Consider the following 23,175-nt stretch of genomic DNA (forward strand, 5'->3'; position numbering starts at 1 on the left):
CAAAGTACAGAAGAGGAGAGGGAAGGCCGGGCTGCAGGGACATCTTTATTATTCCTGGGAGGGGGCAGGGTACACAGCCACGTTGCAGTCACCGAGCTTGTTAAAAACATCTCAATAAATAAAACAAATAAGCAACATATACACTGAAACAGAAAATATTTTAAAAAATGGTTAGCTGAGCAAATCACAAGAGAGAGAGAGAGAGAGAGGCGAGGGGTGAGAAGGAGTCCAGGCTTGCTTGGAACGATCATGCAGAGGCTGGGGTGGGGGGGCGGGGGGGGGGCATGCGAGGTTCTTTGAGAGCCTTGGTCCAGTTTAAACAGAGTTGTACAGGAATGCATTTCTGTTTTATTAAAAAAATATACATTAAAAAGGCACTTAAAGGGAAATACAAATCCAAAATTTAAATCCTCGTAAATATGTTCCTGAATGTAGAGATTTTCAGAAAGAACAAATCCCCCCTCCCCGCCAAAAAAAAAAACCCAAAAAAAAACCCAGAAGGAAAATCCAAACAGTGGCAAGGACGATAATGACCATGTCACCAGCAGGGACCGTCTCGGGGGAGGAGGTGTGCGGCCCGGGGTCCTCTATCCAAGCCGCTGCTGTCCCCGTGTCTGGACGCTGTGCCGGGGGCAGAGCTGGGCCCCTTGAGGTTGCACAGGTGTCAGAAGTGACAGACGTGGAGGTGCCCCGATTCCACTTGGGCCTCGGCCCCGCAGGACAGCCTGGAAGACAAGGGAGAGGGAGCGTGAGCCCTCACTGCACGCAGGTGTGCGTGTGCGTGTGTGTGTCTGTGATGTGTGTGTGCGGTCCTAGGCCCTCTCATCACGCGTGGATCCCGGCGCCCCCCACCGTGATCAGGGCACACAACCGTCCCGTCTCTGAGGGCCCGCAAGCGCGTGTAAGGGTCTGCCGGAGCGTGCGTGTGACGTGCACAGCGTCCTGTTGAAAGAGTGTGTCCAGGGGCCACCCAGAGCGCCCCCTCCCAGCCCCCCTGCCTGACCGTGGGACCGGCCGGCGAGGCGCCAGGTCAGGAGCCCAGCCCACGGACGAGGGGCCGCGCTCTCCCAGAACCGCCGCGGCCTTCCTGTGAGGAAGGTGGGCTCACCCAGGGGGCCTCGTCGCCTGGAACGTGGCGGGGTTAGGACAGAGACCCGATGGAGAGGCAGTGAGAGGGAGCGCGCGCAAGGGACCCAGCGGTGGGGTCCCCGGACCGCGCCCACGAGTCCCGCTCGGGAGGACGTGCTTCCCAGAAAGAAGCTCAGGCGGGGTGTGATCTCCAGACCGTAGACAGACGTGGCCGCTGTGAGCCACGGTCACCGGTCACGGTAGTGGGAAGCCCAGGAAGACGGGGGTCCTGCTGCTGGGCACGGGCGTCTGCTCAGGGCCTGTCGGCCTGCTGCAAAGGTGCTGCAGGTGCCAAGGGCGAGGACGGCTGGGCCCCACACCTCGCTCCAGGGGGCAGCTCGCGGCCAGGGCCGCTTCCAGCCCGGCGCCGGCTGTTCTGGGGCCGAGGGCTGCTGATGGCCTCGTCCCGCAGGACCCCCGTCCCACAGAACGCTTGGCAGCTTGCAACCAATCCCGACCTATGTCATCCTTCCCAGGAGCCCCTGAACTTTGTTAGGGATTCTTTAGACTGGCTGGTGGGCACTCCGGCTCCCCGTGATCTTCACCGCCTACCCCAGGGCCCGGTACGCACAGCACGCACCTCCTCATCTGGAGAACAAAGAAATAACCAGATCAACTTCATAACCAAAGGAGGCAAGTCCATTCATCAGAGTCGTCTATGTGCTGGGGCCACCTGGTCCTGGGGGCAAAACGATGCTTGAGGCAGGCCTTTCCCCTGCCCCCGATGCGCTGTGGCCGGGGGTGGGGTGGGGGGGCTGCTGGACCCAAGTGCTGAGACAGAAGGATGAGGTTTGCAATGAGGCCGGCAGGGGCTGGGGGTGGGGAGCAGTCAGGAATGGCTTTACCAAGGAGAAGGCTGAGAGGAGGGTCCCTGTAGGAACTTCCCTCCAGGATAAGAAGTCAAGAACAGGCACCCCAGGTCCTGGGACCGTGATGTGTAAGGGTACAAAAACACAGCAGGATCTTTGATCCGGTGATGGGTGACAACTTCCACAGTGTGTTGTGGGTGTGCACGTGAGTGTGAGTGTGTGTCCCTCATACTACTGAGCAGTTGTAAGCAGGAAGCTTCCCCCTCTCCCTGCACCCCCAACTCCCTTCCCCCAGATCCCTGGAGAATTCTAGAAAGCCCCGCTGGGCCAAGACAAAGGGCTAAGAAGTTTAAGACACATTTTCCCTGAAAGAAACTCATGTGTGTGAAAACATGCACACACACACACACACACACACACACACACACTTCTTTTCTTTCGAGCCCAGAGCACTCCAAATATGTACGCCTTTCTAAGTGGTCCTGGGCAGAAAGTCAAAGGCTGCTCTCTCTTGGAGAATGTGGTTGTAATTAGATAATTAATAAGGGGGGCAGCTAGAGAAAGGTAAATGGAAGCCTTCCTCAGAGGGAGGAAATAATTACAACAGTTTTTGATATATGAGCCGCACCAACCCTCCAAGGGGAAATACAGTATCATCCGTGAAAAGCCAAAAATGACAGAGGCCGTCCCCCAGTAGTGGTGAGTTTCAGGGCTGCTTCGTGTACCCGCGGGGCCCAGGGCTCAGGCAGAAATGAGCAGGTTCATTCGTCTTCTTGACCGAGACCCTGTGGGCCTGGCCCCCCTGATGTCACCCTGACCCCAACCATGTCTGCTGACATGGGCAGCGTTCTCAGCAACAAATGTAAAACATGTGGGGCCCAGGACTGCCTCCCGCGTGTAACAGCCACCTGAAACCATATGCGTGTGCCCTGTCCGTAGTTCACTCCCCACATCTGTCTGCCTTGCAGAGAGGGGTGGGGGGGTGGTGACGGGCAGAGCGGCGGGGCAGCGACTACACTGAGAGGGTGACTTTGCTCCTCTCTGCCACACCAGACCCTTGGGCATGAATACGCAGTAAAGGGTCTTAGTTGACTATTAATTCCAGGACCTAACCCAGGGAGTGAAACACCAATAAAAATCCTCCAAAAGGTGAGGCAGGGGCTTCAGGGGGAAGATTTTATTAAAAGGCCATCCATCCAGCCATGTACCCACCATCCATCTGTCCATCCACCCACCTTTCACATATCTACCCCCCTCCCCACCCTTTCTTCCTTCCATCCATCCGCTTATCTGCCCACCCACCCAGCCAGGCATTCATCCATCTACCCACCTACCAACCACATATCTACCCCCCACCCTTCCTTCCCTCCACCCACCCACTCATCTATCCACCCACCCACCCATCCATCCATCTATCCACCCACTTACCACCCATCCATCCATCTGTCCATCCACCTACCATCCACATATCTACCCCTCACCCTTCCTTCCCTCCACCCACCCACCCATCCATCCATCCGTCTATCCACCCACTTACCATCCATCCATCCATCTGTCCATCCACCTACCATCCACATATCTACCCTCCCACCCTTCCTTCCTTCCATCAACCCACTCATCTATCCACCCACCCACCATCCATCCATCCGTCTATCCACCCACTTACCATCCATCCATCCGTCTGTCCATCCACCTACCATCCACATATCTACCCTCCCACCCTTCCTTCCTTCCATCAACCCACTCATCTATCCACCCACCCACCATCCATCCATCCGTCTATCCACCCACTTACCATCCATCCATCCATCTGTCCATCCACCTACCATCCACCCATCCATCCATCCGTCCATCCACCCACCTATCCATCCACCCACCTACCATCCACATATCTACCCCCCCACCCTTCCTTCCTTCCATCCACCCACTCATCTATCCACCCACCCACCCACCCATCCATCTATCCACCCACTTACCATCCATCCATCCATCTGTCCATCCACCTACCATCCACATGTCTACCCTCCCACCCTTCCTTCCCTCCACCCACCCACTCATTTATCCACCCATCCATCCATCCATCCATCCATCATCCATCTTCTTAACCTGTATGGAGCTTCTATCATGCGCCAGAAATGCTAGTAGTTATTTAAAAAGCCCAGAAATGAAACAGAGAAATATAACAGGGGAGAAGAAACCTGTTTGTAAGCAACTAGAACACACGGTAGACAGTGGCAACTTTTTAAAGAAAGTACAAGGCAGACTGTGCAGCCAGAAAGGGAAGGGACAAAGTGCCTTGAACTTTGTGGGACACTGCCAACAAAAGGCAGGGTAGGGAGTAAGGGTGGAAGGGAAATGGGCACAGATGTGTGATCTCTAATCAGTACAGCACACGCAAACACACACACACACACACACACGCCCCTGAGATTTTGCCAGTGGAGATGCGGGGGAGAGGTTGAATGTGAGTCTCAGGAAGGCAGGAACTGCGCACAGAAACCCCGGAGCATGGCCACCTTGCAGAGCGTGGAGCAGATGCCCCGAGCCTCACCCAGGCCCTCGTCGCCCCCTTCGGCCTGAAAAGGGGAGGAGTCTGCCTCCCTCAGACCCTGACATTGCCCAGCTCACTCGAAGGAGCCACCACCGGCCAGTCCGCACTTGCTGCCCCTTGTTGTTTGTCCCCTCCCAGTCACTATGCCAAAAACAAAGACCCCCAGCTCCTGGGCTCCAGAACACCGGGATTGGGGGGACGTGCCCTATGCAGATGGACAGTAATGAACCCAGCGGTGGAGCTGACAGCTGCCACCTCCCTGGAGGGTCTTGCCCATCCCACATGGGCCAGTCCCCCTGCTTGGGCACTCATCGAGCACCGTTGTTCAGCTGGGGCCCCCCCGTGCCCTCGCCAAGCCTGGACACAGCCTCCTGACCATTTGAACATGGCTCCCCGGGGTTGGCTGGGGGCATAGAACCCACTTACTAACACCAATCAGACACGCCATAAATACGAGTGGAAACCATGTGATGCCTCACATCGGGCAACTGGGGACCACGGTGGGAAGATTAGCAAGCCAAGCGCCTCACAAGTGGCCCAGAGCATGCAGATCAAACTTTCCGGACGGTGGAATTTACCATTTGGAGAGAAGCCACGGGGAGTCTGCATGGAGAAAGTAAGGCTGCTCTGCTTTCAGAGAGAAGGAGCAACCAGGAAGTAAGAAAAGGGCTCTTGGAAATCGCAAAACGTCTGGAAGTGGAGTATTTCTCAAGTAATGGAAGCAAACTAGCAAAACAGACCTGATAAAAAATGATCAATAAATCAGAGACTGACTCATGGAGGTCTCCAGCATCTGAGCAAAAGACAAGGAATGTGGAAGGAGGGAGGAGAGGCGGCCACAAAAGAGATATGGGGGAAGACGTCCCCAGGCTCAAGGAAGACTGACGGTCCCAGATTAAAGAGACACAGAGTTCTGGAAAGAAGAGCTGACAACACGGGTAAGCATGCCACATCACAAGGAAAGTTCTGGATTCTGAGTACAGAAAGCCTCCTACAGGCTTCCAGACAGAAAAAGAAACAAAAAAGCACCCAACGAAGGCCACCCGCTGACAGCCAATCCCAGGATGTCACGTGTTCCTGCAGAAAGGGGTCCATGGACCACATCGGGGAGCAGAAGGAACATGTTGAGGCATATACGGCTCAGAAAATGCACCCCCCCCCCCTCCAGGAGCCACTTCTGGGCAAATACTACTTGAAAAGGTCTTTCCACCCAGATGAAGAGTCATTAGGGCTTCTGTAGCCTCCGCAAGTACAGCAGCAAATAATGCGACAATCGTCCCACCGCAAAATGAGCAGGCAAATAGGAACTGGGGGAGGAAAGCCTCAGAGGTCAAAGGTAAAGCAGAGGCCACATCTGTGGGTCCCCAGCCAGCCCGAGCTCCCGCCCGGCCAAGGCCACAGGACCGCACACCAGACAGCCCCATTCATTCATAACCACCACACCCTCCGATTTGCCACTCTGCTTACCAACCTCACTCAAGAAAAGGCAGGAAATCTCAATGTATCAACATTTGTAAGATAAGGTGACCAGGCTACCCAAGATCCGTATCTGCCCTACAAAGAACCCGGGGCCAGATTCTTTTACAAGAGCATTAAATAGAACCTTCTGTGACCAGGTCATTCCCATCTGTATTACTTGAGCTGTTCCAGAATTTAAAGACGAGGAAACACTTCCCATTTTGTTTATTTTTATTATTTACTTTTCTGAAGGTTATTTTTTAGAGCAGTTTTAGGTGCACGGCAGAATCATGACACAGGTAGAGAGGGATTCCATGTGCCCCCTTCCCCCCTTCCCCTGCCCCATGCACGGCCTCCCCCACAAAATGCCAACGCGACACAACTTGGGCCCCCGTCCAAACGGCATCAGAGCCAAAGGCCAGGTCATGCCACCCGTGCCTCTGAATAAGACATCAGCAAGCCAAGTCCCGTTATGTAGGTGAAGAACCCCTTCCACATAACCAAGCAGGGTTTACTCCAGGAATGCTGGCCGGTTAACACTGAAGCCCGGCACAAGACGGGGCCGTGAATGAGTAGCTCAGTAGACACCAGACCTGTAGTCAAAATGTCATGAGCATTCTGGAAGCTCCCGGTAAGACAGGAACCAAGAATACAGCCTTGTGCCAAATCCCAGTGCTGCCATCCATGGGCAGTCCAGCCTTAGGAAAGCGGCCTCGCCTCTCTGAGCTTCAACCCCTCCCGCCGAGGGTCAGGCCAGGCCTGCCACCTCGGTGCTACGGGGGTCCAAGGAGCCACAGCAGACAAAAGGCCTGGGGCCTCGCCTGGCTTGTGCCCGACTCTCTTGTCACCTTGAGAGGTCAGGATGCTGCTCCTTCCCCAGCTGGGTCTCCACGGTCTAGACCAACACCTGGCACGAAGTAAATGCTCAGTAAACCCCTGTCCAAAGAGGCCACGGTGAAGAGATCAAACAGCCCCCCCGTGCAAGGCTTGTGCAGGTACAAAGTGCCGGGTCCACTAGAATCACTCTCACGCCTTCAAAGTTCCTGCCACTCCGATGGTGGCTGCCGGCCAGCGGCACCTGCATCAAACCAGAGCTCGTGAGGAATTCAGGGGCAGGCCTGGCCTTGAACCCGGGAGTCCACCTCTGCACCCTGGCACGTCCCCAGTCCCCAGCTCGTCTGAGACGCTTCTTGAGAATTGGGAACAGGAGAGCATGCTCAGTCCGCGTCGTTCAGTCCCTGGTCAGCAAGGTCAGCCGCAGCCTGGACACGCCGTGACTTGCCAGAGACACGGCAGGTTAGAGACGAGGCTGGGCATCCTGATGCCCCTGGGGGGGCCGTCCCCCTCGCAGGCAGCCAGGCCCCGAGGCTGTGCCCGCCGGCTGCAGTTCTGCCCCACGCACAGGCGGGCGGGTGCGACACAAAGCGGACACGGCAGGGCAGCCGGCCTAGGCCTCCCGCCATCGGTCACCCTAGGGGTGCCAGTGACAGGCCCTGGAGGCTCTGAGAAGGTCACACTGCCCAGCTCACGGGGAGCTCCTTCCTTCCTGGTGAGGGCTCTGAAGACAGCCTTGGCTCTGGGTGTAGGCTGGCTCTGCCCCGCCCCCCGGCCCGCCAGCCCGGCCAGCCTGGGCCGTTGCCAGTGAGTGGCCGCCACAACGCTCGCTCTCCCGGAGCCGCCTTGCCCCAGGGGCTATCTCTGCGACTTGTCCAGAGACAGAGGAATAAAACAATTTGCCTTCAGAGGAGACGGTGTGCAACCTCCTTCCAGGTCGGATGTGCGGGCAGCCCCAGTCAGGCCGCAGGCAGGACGGTCCCCGGCAGGCAAGCGGCCAACCCCTGCCAGCCTCACCTGGCTGACCAGAAGGGCGGAGACCCAGCTGCCCTTGCTGGGTGCTGGGTGGGGTGAGGGCAGCACGCGGGGGCCCCCAGGGGGGCAAAGGGGGGCTCAGGCCCCCTCCCCTGCCTGCCAACCCCTGTGCACCTGTCCTGGAGGGGCAGAAGGTTAGAGGCAAACGACAGAACATGCCCCCGCCCCGCACCAGCAAGTGCGGAAGGACCCACGTCTAAGTGACAGGGCAGGAATTACCGCTGGTCCTCCGGGGGGCTCGGACTCTATCGCCTACGACTGGGTTTCCTAAGGGGTATCTCGGGACACAGGGAACACTCTGTGGGATGCTGGTGGAGGCAGGAGAAGACAGACAAAGGCTAACTGTCGTCACTGAGACAAACGCAAGTCAAGAAGCCATCGGACTTGTAGGATTTTTACCAGGCTCCTCTGGCTGCCCGTGCCCCAGCTACCCCACTCCCCGAGCTGTGTCCCCCCACCCCCAGCGTCCCTGCCCCGTACAGGGGGGCCTGTGTCCCATCCCTGGGTCCAGCAGTGGCTCTGACAGGCAGGACGCTCTGGTCCCTCTCTGCTGTTCCTGGGGCCCTTTTTCTAGGAGTTAAACAGAGGCCACGGCCACGGGGTTCTCCTAGGCCATGGCGCTCTCCAACGCAGGCCAGAGTCCAGACCCTGGAGCTTCTGTGCTGGGCAGGGCCTCCATTCCCCTCTGGACGGTCTGCTTTCCCAGGAATGGGTGGGTGGGCAGGTGGGGTGCCCCCTGGCACCCACAAGGCTCCCAGGACACCGGCGGGCTGCTAGGCTTCTGCTGCCGGGGCGGAGAAGTGGCCGAGGCGCTGTGCTCGGCGCGGCCCTGGCGGGACCTCCCGGATTCCCGGGACCGGTGGCCCTGTGCGTCCAGGTGGCAGTAAGACCGCTGGGAAGGCTGCCGGGAGGCCGGCGCAGGCTGGTGTCCCTGTGTCCCCTGCCTCTCTGCTTCCGCGGCAAGCCCCATGCTTCCAGATGCCAGGGCCTACGCTCAGGGCCTGGGGCCTGGGGCCTGGGGGCAGGGGGAAGGCGGGTGAGAAGACACCGTGCCCCTCTCCCCTCAGCTCTGGGACTCGGGAGTCTGACCCCCGGCCTGCCTTGTGCCTGAGAAAGAGGAACCCCGTCTGCGGTGACTGTATTTATGATGCGGGGGCTCATCTTCCACGGCTCCCCACCGTCCACGATTCCCACCGTCCACAGCTCCCTGGTGGCTGGCGGCCGAACTGTTGGCCTTGCTCCTTCAGGGGAGCGAGAAGCTCCCGCCAACTTGGAAGCAGGGCTGTCTCTCGGTCCCTGTGTCTCTCTCCTTGGGGCTTGGCTTCGGGGATTCAGGCCGACTGTGTCTGGAGTGGCTCGCCTGCCAAGGGGCTGGCCTGAGAGCGACCTGGGGGAAAAAGCAAGTTTGCCTCCGCTCGCAGATGTCTCCTCTGCGAGGTGCCTCCCAGGCTCTGGGCCCCGGAGGGACGCGGCCCCCGGCTCTCCTGGCCAGCGCTCTCGGATCCGAGGGGGCTGGCGCAGGAGGCCCAGTGTTCACTCTCAGGATTTACCCCGTCCGCCTTCCTCTGAGGGAGGCCTCCCCACTCGTCCTCCATGAGTCACGGGACACTGCAGAGCGAAGCCCCAAGCTCAGAGGTGGTGAGGGACAGCAGGCCTGAGTCACTAGGTGACAGGAGGGTGCGGCCTCCTTCCGGGACACGGGGCCCCCAAACCCAGGAACTACCTGGAGCGGCGAACCGTGATTTCTCCAGATGGCACCAACCTTGCCGACAAATAAAACCCATCAGCCGAAGAAGGCGGTGTAAAAAAAATCACCCTGCGGGGCCCCATTTCAGGCGCAGGAAGTGCCTGTCGCGATGACCCATCCAGGGACGTCACCCCAGAGACGAGATGGGGCCCGTGGCGGGGGAGGGGACTTGCACCAAGCCACCGGGCAGGTGCAGCGTCGTCACCAGAACTCAGGTCAGCGAAGGCCCGAGGCCCGAGGCAGGAATCGCCATCCCACGGTCCTCCGTCCCACAACACCGGTCACGTGGGTCCAGACCCGCGAACGCTGACTTAGTAAATGTCTTTGCACACTTGACCAAGGAGTATGTGAGGACACACCCCTCCCCGTGACAGCAGCGGTGGCTCAAGAGGAAATTCACCGAAGGTCCGCCGATGTCAGGCCCTCTGCTGGCCGACCGGCTAAGGCTGAGGACAGCTCGGTCCCTGTCCTAAGCCAGTTCACTTGGGGACAGACAGCAGAACACGTTCTTATAACAAGTATGTGCTAAACGTTCTAACAAAGGCACAATAAAAGCACGTGGGATCTACAACTATTTTGCTACAAACGTAAATGGTTAGAGCAAAATATAGTAAGAGTTAGAGTAAAGGTATGAAAAGGCGCATAATAAAGGCACAGAGAAGCAACAGTTAAACCTCTGGTCTGGTGGGTGGGCTAGCTAAGGGGGCTTGGGGGGCAACGGTGAGCCGTGACTCTGGGGAGGGGCCCAGGGTGGGCAACGGGGGTCCGTGAGAAGCGCAGGGAGCACTGGCATGACCGGGCCGGCTTTGCAGGGGTAACTGTGGGGTGGGCCTCGAGGACCGAGGCTCAAGGAGGTGAGACCCCCCCACCCACCCACCGACAGCGGGCTTCGGGTGGGGCACGTGTGTGAAGCGACAGGAGGGGTGGTGACCCGGAACCGAAGAGGGAAGAGGAGGGAAGGAGCCTTGGGGGGAGCCAGCAAGAGCAGAGCAGCTGGCAATGAGCTGGAGGGGGGGTTCACTCGGCAGGATGCCCAGCTCGGACCCTAGAAGGGACTTCACACGCACTCTGAGCGAGGCCATCGTCCCCCTGCCTTTTGAAGGGAAAGGGAACGGCTGCTTGCCTTCCTCTGGATTCGAACCCAAACCCGGGGCTCTGTGCTTCCTGTCCTCGACAGACCTGGATGCCGGAGAGGGGGCGGGGAGGTGAGGCCGCAAGAGGCCACGTGTGGCGCCCCCTGCTGGAGGGAGGAGAACGAGGCGGGGGGGGGGCGGTCCCCGCATCGGGCAGGCAGAGGTCACCAGGCCCAGCAGAGCGCCCACCGGTGCTGCGGGTCAGGGGGTAGGGAGGGCTCCGAGGGACGGTCTTGAGGACCTCTGCGAACGGAGGCAGCCCGCACCAAGCCACGCTGGCCGCACGGCGAAGGAACCAAGACCTGGGAATTGAACCCAGAGCCCCGGGCTCTGGGTGCCACCTCGCCTCAGTGCGAGAGAACATCTCTCAGGCTACTTCCTCGAGCAGTGGGCAACGGGGGTGTGCAGCCACTCCCGGCAGTGAGTCGGCTCTGCCCATGTGCACCCCCTGGCAAGGGCCACCAGCATTCACTTCCCAAGATCAATCTCAGAAAAAGACGCAATTTTCAAAATGCAAAACTGCTGACAGAAATAAATCTATTTTCTCGACCTATTTTCTTGGACGCTCTTTTTAAAAATACTTTGTATTTATTTTTGAGAGAGAGGCAGAGACAGAGCATGAGCTGGGGAGGGGCTGAGAGAGAGGGAGACACAGGATCCGAAGCAGGCTCCAGGCTCCGAGCTGTCAGCACAGAGCCCGACACAGGGCTTGAACTCACGAACCAGGAGATCATGACTCGAGCCAAAGTCGGCCTCTTAACCGACTGAGCCACCCAGACGCCCCTGAACACTCCTCTTTTTTTATTAATGACCCAGAGAAAACATGCTACTTTAGAAATATCATGCACACGCTCGTGCATGTTCGGAAGAATGCTAAGTCCCTACTTGTTAATGGGAAGAGCCCTACTATGCTCCAGTCATCAGCCCTCACAGCTCTGGGCTCCCTGGTTTCAGCAGACGCTGGAGGTGTGGGATGCGTCTTGAAATGCCAAGAGCACACGGGGTCTGGTGCGAAGTGCGCGTTTCCAGGCGCCGCGACGTCCCAGTTTTCAGAAGCACGGACGTGGCCTTGGCTCACACACCCCCTGAGCAACAGGCACAGAACCTGTTGCTCCCCAAGCTCTGGACTCAGTTACTTTCAGCCTATGTCACATCCTCAACCTCCAGCACCACGCGAATAAAACTGGCCTCTGCGTGGAAACACATCATATTTAGAAACCAACGAGCACACACTCAAGCGTCGAAGACTCTGTCCAGTTCGGCTGAAGTCAGCGCGTCTACAGATGCAGGCGGGGTGGCACGGGCCACGGGGCTGCGGGGGCTGCGTGCTGAGGCCGCAGGAGGACCGGCCATCCTGGAGGTGGCCTCGCGGCAGCTCGCTGGAGCCAAGGCTCTGGGGTCTCGAGGGAGGGGGCGCGTGGCTGCCGCGGGACGGTTCCACGAGTGAGACAGAACGCGCCCGGGTTAGCAGCCAACGAGAGCTGAGACTGGATAAACCGTCCAACTTCACGGACACACGGAAGAAGAAAGGATAAATGGTCCACAAACAGACCTCAGTGTCCCATTGCAGCTGCACGACCTCTCTCACACACGTCCCATACGTTTCCCGTGCTCAGTGGCTGCGAATTCAGACGGACATCTTGCAAGCACTCAGGTCTCTCTAGGGACAGACTGGAGAGGGAGAGAGGCAGCGGGGACCCAAGAACGGCAGGGTTTGCTGGACCGGCCATTCCGCCTGGAAAACGTGCACACCCTTGACCCCCTGGCTCCCAGAGTGACGGTACCATCAGCCAGCGGAGCGTGACCCCTGGCCCCTGAACTTCCACTTTTTCTTATCTCGGGGCCTCCGCGCCCTTTTCACGACCTCACCTCCTTCTTGCGGAGTGAAGGGGTCACTCTCCAGTATCCACCTCTCTCTCACCCTGCAGCGGACCTCACACCTGGGAGCCCGCATGCCACAGGGACAGCAGACAGGGAGACAGAGTCCAGGCTGAGATCCAGGTGGCGCAGAGAAGAGGGTACGGCCCCGACGTGAACCCTGCAAACCCCGAGTTAGGTCTGTGAAGATGCCCGCATCAGTGCCCTGGCTCAGCACCAGCCAGGACCTCCAGGGCCCGTGGGGGGACACAGAGATGCTCCACTGTTGGCTAAGAAGGGGCCCCAGCCCTGCGGACACAGTCAGGGTCGCCCTGCCCATCTTGAAGCATTTGACCTTGGCATCGCCCCTGGAAGCTGTGTTTGGTATTCTCTCCCGAAAACGACGTCCGTCAGACTCTCTCAGACAAAGAGCTGTGATTCCCAACGTTTTATTTCTGAGACTTAACGCTTCTAACTTCACGGTCCGCCAGTCCACGGGCTTCCCTTGTCTGCGTGGGATCCTGAAGGATCTGGGAGTATGGGTGGATGTGCACAGACCCGTATCGGCCCACAGGGAAGCAGCACTGTCCCCTTCTGTGGTGGGTGGGTGTCGTAGCGTCTGAAAAGGAGTCACATGTCCTGGTGCTGATCCGACACAGACAGGGCCAGGGCCAGAGATACAGGAACATGGTCTTTATCGCTCAAGTTTTTCAACATTCACTATCCCTGGGTTGAAATTTCCCATACTCAAATCTATGGACTTTTTTTTTCAAAATACTTTTCAATAAGAAAAAAATGAGAGATGACTGTGCATGCACATTTCTGAAAAAAAATCGGGGTGCCTGGGGGGGCTCAGTCGGTTGATCGTCTGACTTTGGCTCAGGTCATGACCTCGTGGTTCATGAGTTCGAGCCCCGCATCGGGCTCTGTGCTGACAGCTCGGAGCCTGGAGCCTGCTTCGGATTCTGTCTCGCTCTCTCTGCTCCTCACCCGCTCGCACTCTGTCTCTCTGTCTCTCTCTCTCAAAAGAAATAAAAACATTTTTAAAAATAGTGAAAAAAAAAATCCTAAGGGAGACACCATTTCCTTGATTGTGCGGTACACAGAACGGGTTCCTTCAATTTGACAGGTTTCGTGAGATCCCTGGCTGGCTCCTGACCCCTCCCCCACGGGGACTGTGGGAGCAAAGCGTTTGAAAATAAACAAAAGCATTCCCGGGATGTCATGATGAGGGAGCCCTGACTTTTGCCTGGCTCTCGAGGGCTCCCGTCCCGCTGCAGCGGCTGTGACCCAGACCAGATGTTGTCACGTCCCGCAAAGACCCGTGACCAGCGTCTGTGAGTGCACAGCCTGGCCATGTCTCCCTTCCAATTGGTGTCTCACTTATAAAGCGGGCTGGGTCCGCCTGTGCCCCAGGTGAGTGGCCAGCGGGCGCGTGGCAGGTGCTCGCGGAGCGTTAAGAGACCCGCACGGAGGGCACTCAGGTGCGGGGCGGTTACAAATGAGGGTGGAGGGGTGTGAGGGACAAGATCCTACTCCGTGTCGCACGCACTGACTTCATCTGGGTCTGGGGTGTCTGGACACTGCAGGCAAATAAATCAGGCAGCCTGATTTATGGCACAAATATAGACAGAATTTTCTTTGAAACGATAGAAAAAATATCTATCGTGTGCAGTGTGGCTGGCTCTGCTTAGACTCGGGAAACACAGGGATGGACAGAGCACAGCTGGTTGGCAGTGACTTTAGGGCCTTTGATGTTTAGATATATTCGCTATTTGTGCAACTGGTGCACTTCTAGAGTAGATGTGTGTGTGTGTGCGCGCGCGCGTGTCTGTCACACTATCACGTACCGTACGTACGCACATACACGCTCCAGACACACATCACATGTGCACACGTCGCATATAAACACATGCACCCCCCCGCCATTCTTCCCTAAGGGTCACCTTCGTCCCAAGTTTGCTACAGTCCTTACTGGTGTCCCCGTGGGGGGGCAGAGGTCACACACCCATGCTGTTTCAAACTGGTCCGTCGCACAGGAGCCAGCGTGTGCTGAGGGTGTGGAATGACGCTTCCGCCACACCTGGCTGGTCCTGCCGCCTGGCTTCTGTTTGCCCCCATGACCCTCTGCTGAATACGGCACCTTCAGGATGGCCAGGATTTGGGAGCCGACGGATAAGGAGCCTCTCTGCACCCTGGACCTGCCATAGCGCCAGGGAGCAGGTAGCCAGGAGGTACCCAAGGAAGGCACTGGAATCCCTCTTCTTAAAAGAACATTTTTCTTTTTTTTTAAATTTTGTTAATGTTTATTTATTTTTGAGAGAGAGAGAGAGAGAGACAGGGAGAGACAGAGAGACAGAGTGTGAGTTGGGGAAGAGGCAGAGAGAGAGGGAGACACAGAATCTGAAGCAGGCTCCAGGCCCTGAGCTGTCAGCACAGAGCCCGACGTGGGGCTCGAACCCACAAACCGTGAGATCATGACCTGGCGGGAAGTCAGCCTCTCAACCGACTGAGCCAACCAGTGCCCCAATTAAAAGAACATTTTTCATCACCCACGTGTCAAAGAACACTTCTGGTGTCTTCCTTTCTGGAAGCATCATCAGCCTGAGCAGTCACTGGGGGGGGCTCACAGGTGCACGGGTGCCTGTATAGCTGTGTATGTTCCCAAATTTCCCTGTGTCTTTTTTCATGGATTGCAACAATATTCCCGAGTTTGGAAGCCAGAAGCGACCTCTTATATTTGAAAGACAACAGAGCAGCCCCCTGGCAATTATTCTCAGAGCTGAGTAGCTACATGTCCAGATACTTGCTGGGGTATTTTTCGGCTAAATCCAGGCCTGCTGCTTAAGTGCAGACCCCCCCTTCCACATTGTTCATGCATTTAACTACCATTTGAATTCCAGCTTAACATCCCATAATAACGTCTTTTGCCAAGAAAGACCCCCAGTGTCGATGGCAGTGTTTACAAGGGGATTGGGACTTCCACTTTCAATCCTAAATCCAGAAACCCGCTTTCCCTTCTAGATCCTCTTTAATGGAGTTTTGTCAATAAATAGATGTGATGCAGATGTTCTGCCGAGTCTTGAAGAATTCAGGGTGAATCCACTTTAAAATAAAGTGCACGGGAAGAAAAGTCAGTAGACACAAGGAAGTCCCAACAAAACCCAAAACGGAGGCAAGGGCCTCGAAGACAAGCCAATACACCCTGAGCCAAAGATCAGAAGTCAGATAACGCTTAGGGGCAGTGCAAAACGATGAAACATTTTCAACATCGACTATGAGTTATTTCAAGGAAATCTGGTATACCGAGACCCACGTTTAGTAAACACATAAATGACGCCATGGTTACACCCTTTGCAAAGTTTTATGATTTATCAAAAGCTCCAGGGAAAAGTGCCTTTAGAAACCGGGCTTCTCTAAAAATGAACGTGGAGCGACTCACTTTAGATAAGTTTTCTAAGCACACGTCCATTTTACAGAGCAGGGCGTACCCGTCCAGGGCCCTGCGGCAACACAAGGGAGACCCATGAGCGACGCCAGATCATCTGCCCTCTTTTCTCAGGGTGTTTCCGTCAGGGCAAGCGAGGCTTTGCTGCGACGACAAACAGACCCCCACAACTCACTGGGGTAACACGGTGGTCATTTGCGTCTTGTCCGTTCTTGCTTGTTCGGGTCAGCGGGGGCTCCTCTCCACACAGCCTCCCAGGACCCAAGTTGGCGGGGTCCTTGCCATCTTGTAGATGCGTCGTTTGGGACACACGCCTTCTGGCCCCTTGGGGCAGCGGCGGGGAGACTGGAGTCGCACACTGGTTCTTCCACACTTCAGCCTGGAAATGCTATTGTCCCTTGCTCCCAAAGCTCATTGGCTGGAACTAGTCACATGGCCTTGCCCAGCTGCAGGGGTCCTGAGGAGCATGAGGGAGACAGCCACTGAGTGCGCCTCAAAGGCCAAAGCAAGGTTTTTTAATAAAGGCTTGTCCAAAACACAAAATAATTTCCCTCGAGAAGCTGTCTGATAATTAAATTTCACTAATCTCTACCAAATGTTGGGATCAGACTTCTGAAAATTCACAGGTAGCAGAAATAATGGCTGGGGACGTAGGGTAGGGAGAGGGTGCAGAGAGCAAGATGCTAAATCAACCAGTGAAAGGACTTAACTTTTAAAAAAAGTACTCATTAAGATCAACAGAAGGGCACAACACCGAGATGAATACGGTGATACGAATTCGACCTGAAGTTGGTGCCGGTGGGGTCCTAGTCGCTAGCCTCCGTCCTTGTTTGGTTGGGGAGAGGTGGGGCACTGAGGGAAGGCGGGTTATTACTGGAAAGTGCCTCCTCACTCTCCTCCCCCTCCCCTGAGTGATGGGCCACCTGGTCCCCAGGACCGCGGCACGGTGTCCTTGGCGTGAAAGTTCCACTGGGACCCGTGGCTCCGGGAGGCCCGCCATGGTGCAGTGAGCTGCCATGTTGCGTCTAATGGCACCAGACTTCCGGGGAGGCTCCTGTGCTGCCCTTGGAAGAAAGCTCCAAGGTGCCTCAGTGGACTGGCCTTTCACGGAGTCTTCTTGGCATCTGTCCCCAGGATCGCTGGGCATCGTTCAAGCACCTTCTTGGGTGTGGTGAATCCATCTACTCCAAGTTCCGTCTTCCGGGGCTGCCTGGACACGACATTTCTCCCTCTCCTTCCCGGCTCTCTTTCGGAAACTACACTTCCACCACGATAGGAAGGTTTGGCAACGGGAGGTCACTCGGAGGCTCCCTCGTGGAGCAGCTTCTCTTGCTGCTGGGAATCCGTGCTGAAGACAGAGCTCCCACTGACCCAACACACAACCCCTCCACTGCCGCACGCCTCCCTGCCTTCCCTCTGGACCCGCTTGCCCCGTTCAGCTCATAAGCGTCATACAGTCACACACCAAGATGGCGGCCAAGAGCACCGCACACATGCAACAACCTAGCGGCTCCAGGAAGCATTCTAGAGGATTGCTTTCCCAAATGTTGAGCAAGGTGAACTCGGGGCTGGATGAGGGATTGGAGCAAGGTGAACTCGGGGCTGGATGATGGGGTTGCCATGTACACTGGGCTCATCTTTGCTGCACCGGTGACCCTACGGCACCCTCTGGGGAGAAATCTGAGTTCTTCCGCGCACCTTGTGCTGTGGACCAAAGAAGCAGAAATGGAAATGTTTCAGTGAACCAAAAGGATGTGGACAGAAACCATTTTCCCTCCGGTATAGTTTAGCTTGAGGCTTAGGTATTAATTGTGGAGTCAAAGACATAATTGACACTAAGCAAAGCTGTGACCTTGGATATTTACAGGGGCGCAGGGGCTAATGTTTCACTAGCGGCTGGGGACTCAGACCCCAGAAGAGGGTCTTGGCAGGCGTAAAACATGGGCGCCTTTCTGTTGCTCTTTAGAACACATTTCACGTCTTAGTGGGAAACTCATTAGCGATATGATTGCGAGCTAAGATTACCAGCATACTCTAAGAATGTAAAAACCACCTTGGCTGCCTTTCCAAAATGATCCTAACATATTCCAAAAGCCCCTTCATCCCCCCAGGGTGGTGCAGAGCCGTTACGAGGAGGTTTTGCAGGATTCCTGGAGATCTCGAGGGGGAATTCTCGCCCTTACTCCCAATTCTCAGACAGAACCTCACCTGCTTGACAGATACCAACCCCCAGGCCCCGGGCAGGGAGGGTGCCCAGACCTCCGCACGCTCCGCGGGGCCGTGGGCTGGTGCGGCAGACAGAACACCAGACAGCCGTGACGGGCAGAGTCACAAACAGAACACTCTCCCCTCGTCAACTGTGCACAACAAACCCCTGAGAGGCCAGTTTTTCATTGTCCACCTCTTCGCCGGGACCCAATAAAACTGGGTGAACCAGGGCCTCGGCGGGGTGCCGCGTGGGCCCTGGGAGGGAGAAGGTCGGGAGGAGTGGGGGACCCTCCAGCCCCGCAGCACGCCCTGAGATGGCCCGAGCGCTACAGGGGACCCCGAGAGGGAGGCGGCAGCCCCACGGTGTCCCGGCCCCCGTGCCATCTGCACTGTTTGGGACAGACCTGAGAACTGACGGGCCAGGAGGCTGGGGAGGCTCCCGCGGGCTGGACTGGCCCCAACCTGCTCCCAGCTTCTCCGGGAAACATGTCTTCATGTGTGTCCTTCACTGCCACGTCTCCTCCCACAGAGAGAAAGCTCAGTCGATGAAACCCTGGCCTCCCCCTGCCTCCTCCCCTGCCCCAGAGAAGCTGGAGAAGTGGCCAATGACTGATTTGGGAAGAGAAAACGGAGTGTATTCAGCGCAGGGTCTGGAACCCTCTGCCAGGAGCTGGAGCTGGCTGCAGGGACCAGGCGTTCCCCGTGCACCCTTCCAGCAGGTTCCCCACCCGGTGGACCACGAGGGGGGCCCACCTTGGTCCAGTTCCGCCGGCACCGTGGGGGAGTCGGCCTGCGTCTGTGAGAAAGGTGATACTGCACCGGCCTTGTCTGTCTCCGGTCTCCATGCGCGGGTCGGGGGAAGGGCACTGCTCATCCCACCCCTGCCCTGCTGGGGGGCACGTGTGAGGGAACCACACCCCTCCAGCCTGGTAAGTAACCAGCCCGAGGCCCAGGATGCTCCTGGCACTCACACCTGGGCACCCGTGGTGTGGCCAGCAGGGAGCGGGGTCCACCGTGCACCAGCTGGGGCTTGCCAGACCTCCAGCTGTAGAACTTGCCATGGGGCATGAGGCTGCTTCAGAAGGAAGCTTCCATCAGGCCAGGCTGAGCCCACCTGCCTCCCGTCTGCCACCTGCCATCTGAGTGACCTTGGGCACATCTCTCCAAGCTGGTCCTCACTTCTCCCAGGTAGAAATGGGGGGGGGGGGTGCCTGGCTCAGGGGTCTTCATGGTCCCTGGGGGCCTCATGACTTTCTAGAAACTCAAGGAGACTGGAGGGCTCCCTCACACGTTCTGTCCAGGGGCACAGATGGCATCCGATATACGTGTTCCAGAAAACGGGGTGAAGGCATACCGTCCGTCGTTGGCCCACATGCTTAGCTCGGAAGGTCCTCACGGTCCTTCTTGGGGAGGGGCCTGGTGTTAGCAGAAGGATTTCTGAACAGAAGAGGAGGCTGGGAGGGAATTCAGAGAATTCAGAGGGAATTCAGGCCAGTCCCAGGTGTCCCCCCGGCCCGCCCAGGGCTGGGGGACAGAGGGGCTGCGACCGGACCCACCGCTCTTGCCCCCGGCTTCGTGGACTGACCTTCCCCGGCCATGTAATACAAAAGTGAGGCAGGTGTTCCAGGAGAGAAAGCCACAGTCATGTACGTCATGCAGCTGGGAACCAGCGAAAACACAGCCCCGTCAGGTTTTCGTTCCCCAGGGCCACCTCCCTCTCCACAAGGCAGAGCCAGCACGCCCTCCGCTGTCCTTTCTGAATGCCCCGGAGGCTGGGGTCCACCTTCCTCAACGCCTCCACGCACTCGGGGTGCCTCCCTGGCCAGGCTTCTAGAAAACTCTGCTGCTCACACACTGTCTTCCCTGCTCTGTTTTCAAATTCCCATTCCCTCCCTCCTATTGGAACGAAAGGGCCATGTGGTCGAGGAGGGCTGGGCCATCCCACCTCCGTCACTTCCCTGGTGTCTCCTGCCCCTCCCCCTCCACCGTGCTCTCCCCCCTTGTCTGCCCTGTTTAATGTCAAGAGAGCCCGCCCAGCTCCTCAGGAACAGCAGCTGCAGAAGCGAGCACGAGTGGATTTCACATCAGCAGAGTTTTCCCAGTGAGTAATGTGGTGAAGCCATTGTCTACACTCGCATGGGTCCTGCTGGCCCGGCCTGTGCTCTCGGGACAGTGAGAAGAGCAGGCCAGGAGAGGCGGCTCCCGTGGGCAGGAAACGTCCTCTGCCCCGTCCTCACAAGCAGGCAGGGTCCAGTGACCGCCATGGTGCCCCTCCGAGGTCCTTGAGGCGCGACAGGCAGAAAGTGGAGGTCCCAAGTCCCTCCAGGGCCACGCTGACCACAGGCTGCCTGGCCCTGTCTGAATACCCTCGGGCTCACTGTCTCAGGATGGGGAGACGTTTGCGCTCGGGGCAGCTCTGTCCGGCAGACATCGGCTCAAGCCTTCCCCGGCTCTCTGCCCCCGGGGCCCCGGTGGACAGGCCGCCCCCAGCACCCGGCCAGCCGCACAGCAGGGCAAGAGGTCAGGCACCGGGAAAGCCGTGGGGCCCAGACACTGGTCATCCCAGAGCCCCCTCTCCCCTGAGCCCTGCCCATCGGGAACTGGGTCTGCCCGGCCCTCAGCTGCCCTGGGCGGCCGGGACTGCCCGGGTCTCTGCAGGCTCAGAGAACACCCTTCTCCTCTGTAAAAAGCAGCTTTTTGTTCGGCCAACACTCAGAAGTGGGTTATCACGGCAGTTCGGCTGCCGGAGGGCCCCCTCGCCAGGGCAATCTGAGTCGCACACAGCTCTGCCCCGCAAGAGGCTTTCCTCCCAAACCCAAGTGTTTTCACAGCCCATTAACCCTGGTGGCGAGGCCAGGGCAGCGTGGAAGCTCTGTGGTGGCCGCTGCCTCGGACGGCCAATCACCGCAGAGGCGAAGAGGCTCTGAGATCATAATAACATGAGTCAATGCGAACCCAAATTAAATTCACACATGCTTCGCGAGCGCGGTCTGTTTTGCAAGGCAGGGCACACCGGCACGGCCAAGGACGCACGGCCAAGGACGCACGGCTCCTACATCTGTCGGGGCCGCGGCGCAGCGGGGAGAGCAGCGCTGGTGTATTTCCCAGCCGCCAGGTTGTCGACTCCCTGTGCGGTCCTGACCCCCCGAGCACGGCACTGTGGGTGCGCGTGCAACGGTGTGCGAGGGGTGCGCGTGCAAGAGTGTGTGAGGGCAAGGGCGTGCGTGGTGTGTGCATGTGTGAGACACAGATGGACCCAACGACAGAAAGAGATGCCGTGTGGCCCAATGGCTCCCACGGTTGGGAGAGCCCAGGCGGGAGGCGGGGGGGGTGGCGCTCCTGGGGTGCAGCGCTCTCTGGCACCTCCTGACACAGATGTTCACAGATGCAGACCACGGACTGGGGCGACGCACAAGCCTGGGCTGCTGAATGGAACTGAGCCACGACAGGGAAGTGAGCTCACAGCCAGGAAGGTAGGCTGGCCAGTCCAGGGAAGCCCCGGCACAGGTGAAGCAGGCCCGGGAGGGGGCCCTCTAGGAGGGAGGTGAGTGAGCAGGGGGGCCGAGAAGGGGACCCTCACTCTGCTCTCTGTGACCCCCCGTTAGCCAGGGCTCGCTGAAAGAGGCAACACCAGAGATCACTGCTCTGGACACAAGTGCCCCCGACATTTAGTAATAAAATCTCCTTGGGGCTCCTGGGTGGCTCAGTCAGTTAAGCGTCCGACTTCAGCTCAGGTCATGATCTCGTGGTTCGGGAGTTGGAGCCCCGCATCGGGCTCTGTGCTGATGGCTCGGAGCTTGGAGCCTGCTTTGGATTCTGTGTCTCCCTTTCTCTCTGCCCCTCCCCTGCTCGCACGCTGTCTCTCTTTCTCAAAAATAAACATTAAAAAAATTAAAAAAAATAAATAATGCCCCCATTCCTTCCTTAACACACCATAGCTTGCCACCCGGTCCCTGGTTCTGGGGGTGAGAATCACGGGGGAGGGATTTTCAGCACATGCCTCCCAATGGGGAAGAGGCAGCAGGGAAGAGAGCAGAAAACCCCATGAGCAGTTCTAAGGCACAGCCTTCCCTAGAAAGCAGCAGAGGTCATGAGTGTGTGCGTGTGTGTGTGCGTGGACCCTATGATGTGTCCCCTAAAGTGAGCCAGTTTTGAGAGTGGAGGGGGCAGTTAACAAGCAGACTCAGACACGGGAATTAACCAGGACAGTCCTAGGAAGATGGACAGGGACGGTCACATTGATGGGGCGCTCTTCACCCCCACTCAGTCCAGTGGAGCCCCCATGATGATCTCTTCATCACTGAGCCCCCATCTCTCCAAGATGCCCTGGCTGGGGTAAGACAAGGGCAGAGACCCCCCCCCCCCACCCCGAGGGGGGCACAGGCTCAGCGGGGAGAGAGCCTGGAAGCCGTGTGTCCAGGCTCCCTGCCTCCCTGTGCCTGCCGGAGTCCGTCTCTGCATGAAGCGCTCATTGGACTGGATGTCATATGATCAGAATTCTCGTTAAATTACGGTCTCACTTTTCATTACTTGGGCGTCAGCCTTTCTATACGATTACATGCCCTCCGTTGGTATGTTTAATGGGCAAATTCTTGCCACGGCCTCCAACATTAACATTTAACAAAACGTTAAAGAGAAAAGTCAGCTCTTGGAGGTGGCCGGCAGTAACGAGAGCAGGTCGCGTGTCCAGCTGGCGGCCCGGCCGCCACTCGACTCGGCTCCTGGGCCCGGGTCTAGGATTCAGTCTGCACTGTCACTCCTGTCTGGGGGCACATGTCTTCATTCTGTGTTATCTCCTGGAGGAACAGATGCCACATGAAGCTGGGGGTCCTGGCCTCACCTGGAAAACCCATCAGGCGGGTGCTGGCACCTGCACTGTGTCAGGGTCCCCTTGAGCTGCTCTGCCGTCGCATTTAACTCCAGATTCACTGCAGAAAATTGTAGCTCTGTCTACAGGTGTCCACGTG

General features: G+C 57.6%; 1 protein-coding gene across 1 annotated transcript in view; it reads right to left on the minus strand.

Annotated features, from left to right (window-relative positions):
• Positions 1–309: 309 nt before the first annotated feature.
• Positions 310–23,175, minus strand: part of TWIST2 (twist family bHLH transcription factor 2) — a 50,421-nt gene continuing 27,555 nt past the window's right edge. Inside the window, exon 2 of the mRNA XM_060624324.3 lies at positions 310–725. The gene's annotated coding sequence lies outside the window, so the exon portion shown is untranslated. The remainder of the gene's footprint in view (positions 726–23,175) is intronic.

This window comes from Panthera onca, chromosome C1, assembly GCF_046562875.1.
Source record: "Panthera onca isolate mPanOnc1 chromosome C1, mPanOnc1 haplotype 2, whole genome shotgun sequence".
NCBI classification, from domain to species: domain Eukaryota; kingdom Metazoa; phylum Chordata; class Mammalia; order Carnivora; family Felidae; genus Panthera; species Panthera onca.